The sequence below is a fragment of the Asparagus officinalis genome, chromosome 3 (genome assembly GCF_001876935.1).
Source record: "Asparagus officinalis chromosome 3, Aspof.V1, whole genome shotgun sequence".
NCBI lineage: Eukaryota > Viridiplantae > Streptophyta > Magnoliopsida > Asparagales > Asparagaceae > Asparagus > Asparagus officinalis.
In genome coordinates, this window is record NC_033796.1 from 53,575,142 (window position 1) to 53,584,116 (window position 8,975).

At 37.0% G+C, this 8,975-nt stretch overlaps 1 pseudogene; it reads left to right on the forward strand.

Moving 5' to 3' along the window:
• Positions 470 to 5,143, forward strand: LOC109834144 (annotated as a pseudogene).

The following is an 8,975-nucleotide window of genomic DNA, read 5'->3' on the forward strand; positions in this document are numbered from 1 at the left end:
AAATCTATCTTACTTACAAATTCACCCCCAAACTAGTTTTTATTTTTGCTATTTTACCATTGCGTTCTTTGACAATGAATAAGCTACCTCTCAATACCATCAAATTTCAAACAAAGAAATGATAAAACAACAAAAACACCCTTCTCACCTTAAGAAAAATAAAGGCTGTTTGCGGGTAATCCCAAATTTGTCGTGTTAGCAAGTTTATCCTCTGAGTTAGCATATTTGCTAATTTATCCAATGAATTTTGCCTTGTTAATGGAGTATCAAAGTCTAGCTATGCAGAATATATGTATAGATAAATTAGCAAATATGTAGATTTGAGTAAAAAAGTTTATGCAAATAAAATAGATTTGGGGTATCAAAGCGAAAATGCCAATAGTTAAACACTCCAAGCAAGGACCCACCATTAAGAAACCGAAGGAAGAAAAGAGTAATTATTCATAGAATTTACTCTCCAACGGTCTAATTTTTCTCCTCTGTCGTCTCTTTGATGCCTTCAACCTCGTGCCCTCCGCGTGCAGAGAGAAGGTCATCAAGTCTTCTCTTTGAAATCTTCAAGCTACCACCACTTACTTATTAATCTCTTTTGATTGTCTATTGTTCACACCAATTGAATGCTACCCATCAAGGTAATTTTCGTTCCTTAATCGAAATTTTAATTCCAAATTGGATCTTGATGGGTTTTGTGTACTTTGGGCAATTTCGGAAAGTTCTGTTTTGATCAGTTTCCAACTGTTTTTTTTTATTTTTGGTTCTTGAAGCGACCCATATTGTAGCCTTTGGTCCTTATTCGATTTCGCAGTTCAAATTTGGATTTTGATGGGGTTTTGTCGACAGGGGTCTGTTCTCGATTAACTTTGCGCTGTAGAAAAGGGGAAGATCAATTTGTTGGTTTTTGCTTGGAGCAATACCTTTCTTGAAATTGTAGGTGCCCTGTAAAGATGTGGGGCTTTTGTAGCTTGTTTATTAATATTTCTTTGGTGGGATTCCTCTTGGTTCTTGAAAGTTATGTAAGATGATTTCGCTGCTTAATTTCGAGGCTTTTTGGTGCCTTATTCTTAGTTGCTTGTTAGTTTGTGGTAGCATTTGATTATGAGTCTTTAGGTAAAGGAATGGGAATATAAGGCTCATATCTTTGCTTGTTTTGTTCCTACTTTCGTATAGTTAAGTTATTTATTTATTTATTTATTGAAATCATTTTCTTCACTATTCATACTATCTAGTTTCTTATATTCAAAATCTAGGACGCCTGAGATTTTTCAGGGTCTCTCATCGCGTCATCTAGTTTTGTATTTTGTGATATTTATATATATTTTTTGGTAACAATCCTCGAATCGAGGCTTGCTGTTGTATCTTTGATTTTGTATTCTCCGGTTATGTCATCCGCATTGGTACTTGTATACCCGTCTAAAATTTGAAGACAATATATATATCTTTCGGTGATTTCACGATCTGTTAACCTGATTACTCTAAAGCCTGGTTCCTTAACAATTTCGAGTTTATATTATGATTTCTGCTTCTTTTACTAGAAACAATTTCGTTTCAGTCTTCACAAAATTCTATCAACTTAGTTTGTTTACTTGGTACAGTTATGATTTTTGTTATGGTTCATGCCGTTCTATCTTCTGCTGGTCTCAATTTTATGGCCTATAATCATATAAAGGGACATTCTCATTTGCTAATTGCTTTTTTGCATAAGTTTTATGTACTCATAGTGGAATTTAACCTTAAATACAAACAAGTTTTTATTTAACAATATCTGGTTAATTATTAGGTACTGTTGCTGCACTACATTTCAGAATTCTGCAGCAGCTTTAGCATCTCGATCAATATACCAAGCCTCTTCCTGCAACTGACATGTCCAAAATGACTACAACAAGAACTCCTCAATCTAAAGTTTATAAGCAGCAATCTGGCCCCTCTGGGTTTAACCCATTTGACTCAGATTCAGAATCCGAGCATAATTCTAAACCTGCAAGGGCTTCTTCTGCCCCTGCTCCAATCAATGCAAATCACAGAATCTCTAGGGAAAGATTCAGAATGATTTCCGCGATTCTGGGGGTTTGGAGAATCAGTCTGTGCAAGAATTGGAAGGATATGCTGTGTACAAAGCTGAGGAGACCACTCATAAGGTAAATGACTGTTTGAAGATTGCTGAAGAGATGAGAGAGGATGCTTCTAGGACTCTTGTTAACCTGCACCAGCAGGGAGAGCAGATAACAAGGACACATCTCACGGCTGCTAACATTGAACATGACCTGAGTAGGGTAATCGAACCGCCCCCCCCCAGTGCACGTGCAACTATTTGATAATGTAATCATAGTTTAAGGCATGGAATTATGTCTTTAGTACCTTTCTACCTGCATTTTAAGAAACTTGGATGTCAGGTGACCAGGTCTCAGGAGTTTTTGACATGGAAAGCTGCAAAAGGGTACTAATGAGGGCACAATTATACTGATAAATGAGTTCACATGTGTACATGATTGCATCTGAGAATAATTAGCTTCGTTGTTGCATCAACATTTTGTAGGAAAAACTATAGATTTTAGATAAACTAACACAGAACTGTTTCAAATGGTGATATCACTCTATTACGAAAGCTTGATATGTCTACTTCTGGCTACAATATATATACAGTTACCATTATTATTGTGCTTGTTAGCCTTTAGAGGCTGTAGTTTTCACGACCACAATCTACAATGACAGGGTTCTATTGGAAAACTGAACATATGCACTTCTTCGCCAAGAAAGCTTGTTCAATCCTTCTGTTTTTCCTTTTGCACTCCATAATTATCGAAATAAGTAATCTCAATCTTCTTTTCTTCTTATAAACTGACTAACAAAGTTTAAGTGACATAATTACGGAATTCTGATTGTAAAACTTGGAGATGGGAATTAGGCGCTGCTTTCTTTATTAGTGGTTAGCTTTTCGTAATCACGTGAGGATATTACCCATTCGAGCAATTCTATAACATAAGTCATTAAGATTGCTATTTTATAGTTATGGAATTGAACCATGACCTCTAAGACTTGATTCATTTTTTATTGAAATATTGAGAGTTGAATGAGATTCTGTAACAGACGGATACAAGATATCTGTCAGCTACTAACTATTATTACTTTGACTTCTGGCTTCAGCTTTAATAGCTTATTGGATCCCTTTTGTCATTCTTATTTAGGATAATCTATTTTTAATTGCAAGTTTTTTCTTCTCTGTCTTGAAAAGTTTTGTCCAGAGCTATCTATGGTCTTTTCTCTTTTCAGAGCTCTCACTGAGATTAAACATATCAGTATAAATTATCAATCTTTTTTGTTTGTGTTACAGACATAATTCCATGTCCATTGCTTTACTTGAAACACGCTATGTTTTTGATACATGATATTTAGGTTTAGCCGGATCAAACACAGAACTATTCTAGACTGAATCGATATAAATCTTATAAAAGCACTATATATAATTTTTCTTGATGTATGCATGTGTAATTCAGGGGGAGAAGCTTTTGGGAAGCCTTGGCGGTCTCTTTTCAAAGACATGGAAACCCAAGAAAACACGAACTATAAAAGGGCCTATTTTAACCAGCGGTAAATTGCCCAAAACAATCTGACAAACCAACATAAACTTATCAAGTGATTTTTCTCTGATTTGGGCTTTTACACAGATGACTCTTACTTAAAGAGGAGAAGCCATGCAGAGCAGAGACAAAGATTAGGTTTATCTTCAAGTCCTACAAACTCAATATCAAATCCTCAGCAGCATCCTTCTGAACCTGCATCTGCTGCACTAGGGAAAGTTCAGGTTGTTCTTTTATAAAAACTTTATGCTAGTATGCAGTATGATTTGTGATCCATTCTATCAAATATTTATTGCACACATTGCTTTTTAACAATATAGGTAGAAAAGGCAAAGCAAGACAATGCGTTATCTGATCTGAGCAATCTATTGGGTGAACTGAAAAATATGGCTGTAGATATGGGTTCCGAGATTGAGAGGTCAGTTTCCCTTTTACCATCAATGCTGATTTGTTTACTGTGTCGTTACTTTTATGATGGCAAACTTCACAAAACCCCCTGAACTTTATAATCATAGAAAGACACATGAACTTATCCCACTTAAGTACCATGAACGCACGTGCATGTGACAACTTTTGGGGAATTTTACCCCTATCTACTAACTGTAACTTACATACTGCGTTCTTTTGATATATAATTTTGAAAGTTAAATGGGTTTTGTGAAATTTACACTTTTTTGTTGTTATTTTGATTATTTGAAAGGTTCTTCGTGTCTACAAGAATGCCTGACATTATAGAAGTCTAAGCAGAAATTATACATTTGTTGACAAGAACATAGAGCAGTATCTGAAATGGTAGCATGCGACTATGTACAATATAAATATAAATGGCATGAGCTTCAGCAAAGACCAGACTATTTAGTTTCAGAAGTATGTATACAGCATATAATGGCAAGAGTTTTGAGGGTAAATACAGCAAATCACTCACCTCCCACTTTCAGGTAGAGAAGAAGAAATTATGATCGAATACACTAATTTATCAGATATTATCTACTGAATTTACGTCAACAAAAGAAACACAAGAAGTAGGTAGTATGTGCAATATAAATGGCATGAACTTCAAAGAAAAGTGGAGTTCAAACTTGCCCAGTTTATTTCCTCTTGATTGCCCTCAAATATCCAGTGTGATGAAGTTATATTATTAGTTTAAGAAGAATGTTGCATGTCTACGCTGCTCGTTTTTTTAATGCCCCTTATCATCATATCATTTATTTTCGTGTCATTTCAGGCAGAACAAGGCTCTGGATCATTTGGATGATGATGTTGGAGAGTTAAATTATAGAATGAGAGGAGCAAACATCAGGGGACTTCGTCTTCTTGGAAAATAGACCGCCCAACATTGTTAAGATTTTTTTTTCTTTTTATTCTTAAATGGGTTCATATGTTTCAAATTTCATATCACTTAGCTATATTGAATAATCTCACCTGGTGTTTTGAAATTTGAAATATAATGTATTGAAGTGGGGAAGTCTGTTGTATTCTTAGACGACATATTTCAAAATGTTAATGTCACATATTTGAATAAGTTCCATGAAATATATGAGGGAAGTCTGGAGCTTTCCTATGTTTTTGATATTCAACCAGTAAAGCTATGACCAAGTTTGATGAGAAACTGTTGGATTGTTAGATTCATGAATTACGACAAATCAAACAGTTGCAAGAATATCTATGCAACCCGTGCTGCCAAAAAGAAGGGTAACTGTTACTTATCAACTTACCCGGTGGCTAAAATATACAAGAGTCCTTTATAACATGCAATGAAAACGTTGAGAGAGAGGGGAAAAAAAGGTCCAGATGTTGTGGGTTCAGCTCAAGATAAGGTCCAATTAAGCTCCACATGAATTAAAATTATATTTAGAAGAGAATTTGGAGGGATCTAGTTGTAATAGGAATAGGTTTGGAGGACCTGAAAATAAAATTCCTTTATAAAGGAATTCTATTCATGAGAAACCTGTGTTTTTTTGTGCTACGGTAAATCGTGAACAGTAACCCGAGAGAGAAAAAGTACAGAGAGAAAGAGAGAAAGAGAAAGAGAGAGAGAGAGAGAAAGAGAGAGAGAGAGAGAGAGAGAGAGAGAGAAAGTGAGATTCTAGATAACTCTGTTGTCTGATTGCAGTGATTCAAAAGTCGTTATCTTCAGAACGACGACGTTGTTAGTATGGTGTTGGTTTCTCCGCGGGTGTTAGAGATTTTTGGTGAGACGAGTTTTAGAGTTTTGGTGCTATAGAGGTAATATTGTATCTTTTTCTTGTGATTTAATTCTCAAGTTCAGGTAAAACTTGGAGGGATTATACTCTTGATTCATAGTGAAATATTTCTCTTTGGATTGCCCTGTGGACGTAGGCACGATTTACCAAATCATGTTAAATCTTGGTGTTTGTTTGTTTGTGGTATTTTTATTGGTGCTTTTATTCGTTTAGTGTTTAATTCTGCAGATCAATCTTCATAAAATCCTTATCAAGTGGTATCAGAGCCCTGGTTCGAGTCGTGTTTTGGGATAAAAAGATAAAGAGTTTTGGCACAATGATGAAATTGGATGGTTCTAAATGGTAAGTATAGAAGTCCAATATGAAAGATATTCTGTATTGTAAAGATTTATATAACTCTATTGAGGGAGATGAAGCCAAGCGAGAAAAGATGACTGATAAAAAAAATATGAGAAACAACATAGAAAGACGATCAGTTATATTTGAATGTGGATCGACGTTAGTGTGTTTTATCATGCATCGAGTGAGACTAATGTGAAGTCTCTTTGGAAGAAGCTTGAGGATCTTTATGAATAGAAGACCGTGGAAAACAAGACGTTTATTATGAGGCGGTTGGTGAACATGTAAATTTAAAGAAGGAAGCAACATAGCACAACACTTGAATGAGTTCAAGAGTTTGATTAATCAATTAGCTACCATGAAGATGACTATCGATGATGAGCTACAGGTTTTATTGCTATTGGGTTATTTGCCAGACAGTTAGGAGACACTAGTTGTGACAGTCAGTAATGCAGCTCCAGATGGTGTGTTATCGATAAGTATGGTTTTATGTAATTTATTCAATGAGGAGATTCGGAGAAAGTCTACCAGCACAGATAACTCATAGGCACTTGTCATGGAGAACAGGACATGAGCAGGTATAGGGACCAGTCCAGAGGTCATGGCACATCCAATGACAGATCAAAGTCTAAAGGAAGAAGTTGTTTTTATTGTGGTAAACCATGTCATATCAAGAAGAATTGTTGGGTATTGAAGAAAGATCAAGCTGAGAACAAAGATGAAAAGAAAGTTGAGAAGAAGAAAGCTGACACTGACACTACAGCTACTTTGTCTAGACTGATGTTATTCTCATTTGCAGAGAAGAAGATTGTATGCATGTTACAGGTCAGAATCCCGTGTGGATAGTGGATACAGGAGCTACATGTCATGCTACCTCCAATCGAGACCTTTTCACATCGTATAAAGCAGGTGACTTTGACAATATGAAGATGGGTAATACCAGCTACTCGAAGATTGTGGGACTTGGTGATATACACTTACAGACAGATACTAGATGCATATTGATCTTAAAGAATGTGCGACATGCTCTCAATTTGCGGCTCAACTTGATTTTGGGTCTTACTCTGGACCGAATGGGATATAAAATTCAATTTGATAGAGCAATATGTAAAATTACCAAATGCTCTCTTGTAGTGGCTAGAGGAAGTATATGTTGCAATTTATATAAGACTCAAGCAAACACTTCATATAATTCTTTGAGCGTGGCTTAAGATGGTGACACTCTCAGTTTGTGCTATAGGAGGCTCGGGCGCATGAGTGAGAAGGGGTTGCAGATATTGGAGAAGAAGTCTCTCATTCACTTTGCCAAAGGTTCATCACTCACCCCTTGTGATTATTATTTGTTTGGCAAACAACATAGAGTTTCTTTTAGTATGCCTTCTAAAAAAGATAATATCCTGAATTTGATTTATTCTGATGTTTGTGGTCCTATTGAGGTGAAGTCCTTGATGGTAATGAGTATTTTGTCACATTTATTGATGATGCATCACGGGGGGATGTGGGTCTTCTTATTGATGACAAAGGACCAGGTGTTTTTAGTATTCCAGCAGTTTCATGTCATGGTAGAGAGATAGACAATAAATAAGTTGAAGTGTTTCCGCACTGATAATGGAGGAGAGAACACTTCCATTGAGTTTAGAGATTATTGCTCTAAGCATGGTATTCGGCATCAGAGGACAAAGCCCGGCACACCGCAACATAACAGAGTTACACAGAGGAACAACATGACCATTATGGAGAAAGTTAGATTCATGTTGAAGATGATGAAGTTACCTAAGAGCTTCTGGACTGAAGCTATTCGCACTGCATGCTATATAATCAATAAGTCTCCTTCAGTTTCTTTGGGTTTTGACATTCCAGAGAGAGTTTGTCATTTGAAGGTGTTTGGTTGCAAGGCGTTTGCACATATTCTGAAGGAGAAGAGACAGAAGCTTGATGAGAAATGTGATTTTTTAGGAGGATCAGACTATTGCAGATCTCGGGAGAGCGAATTGTAGGCTATCTAAAAATCACAATAGATAGCTGATCCCCATCAAACACCGATGATGGAAGTTACAATCTGACGACTTCCAGAAGGCTACAATTTGAAGACTTTCACATAGATCGCTGAAGGTTACAATCTGACGACCTTCACGACAACCGATGAGAGCTCTAGTTCAACAGCCTTCACAATCAACATCGAGAGTTACAATCTGACGACTCTTGCATATCAAAGAGCTAAAGTAAAGATTACAAAATGACGATCTTTGCAAAACTTCGATAGAAAGAGACTACAAATCGACGGTCTCTTCAAATCAAGACGTGGAAGTCCTCCCCGCGTACCAGCATCAAGATGCGCCGCGTTCATAGCCACGGACGCAGCTCAAATGCAGCTCCAAAAGTTACAAACGTAGCTCCAAAAGCTGCAAACGCAGCTCTTAAATCGTACAAACACAGCTTCCAAATTGCTGTAAACGCAGCTCAGATCCGCTGCCAAACGCAGCTCTTAAATCGCTGCAAATGAGCTTCCAAACGCTGCGTCCGAGCTTCCAGATGCTGCGTTCAAGCTTTTAGGCATTGCGTTTGGACACAGAATTCATGCCAGAACGCGGGCCTGCGTTTGACTCGTTCAAACACGAGCTAAACGGTTCCAAAACCGTTTCCCACGATCTGAGGGGATCACAACTCCACTCAGGAGTGATTTAAGGGGGCGGTTACATCCCATTAGCCCCACTGATGAGTGAATTAAGGGGGCGGTTACACCCCTTAATCCCCTATAAATAACTAAAAATCAATTCAGTTCGGGGTCGGTCTGTTGGAACTTCTTGGCTAGTCAACAGGATCCTTAGAGCATTTCTGGAGCTTTGGAGATCGGCAA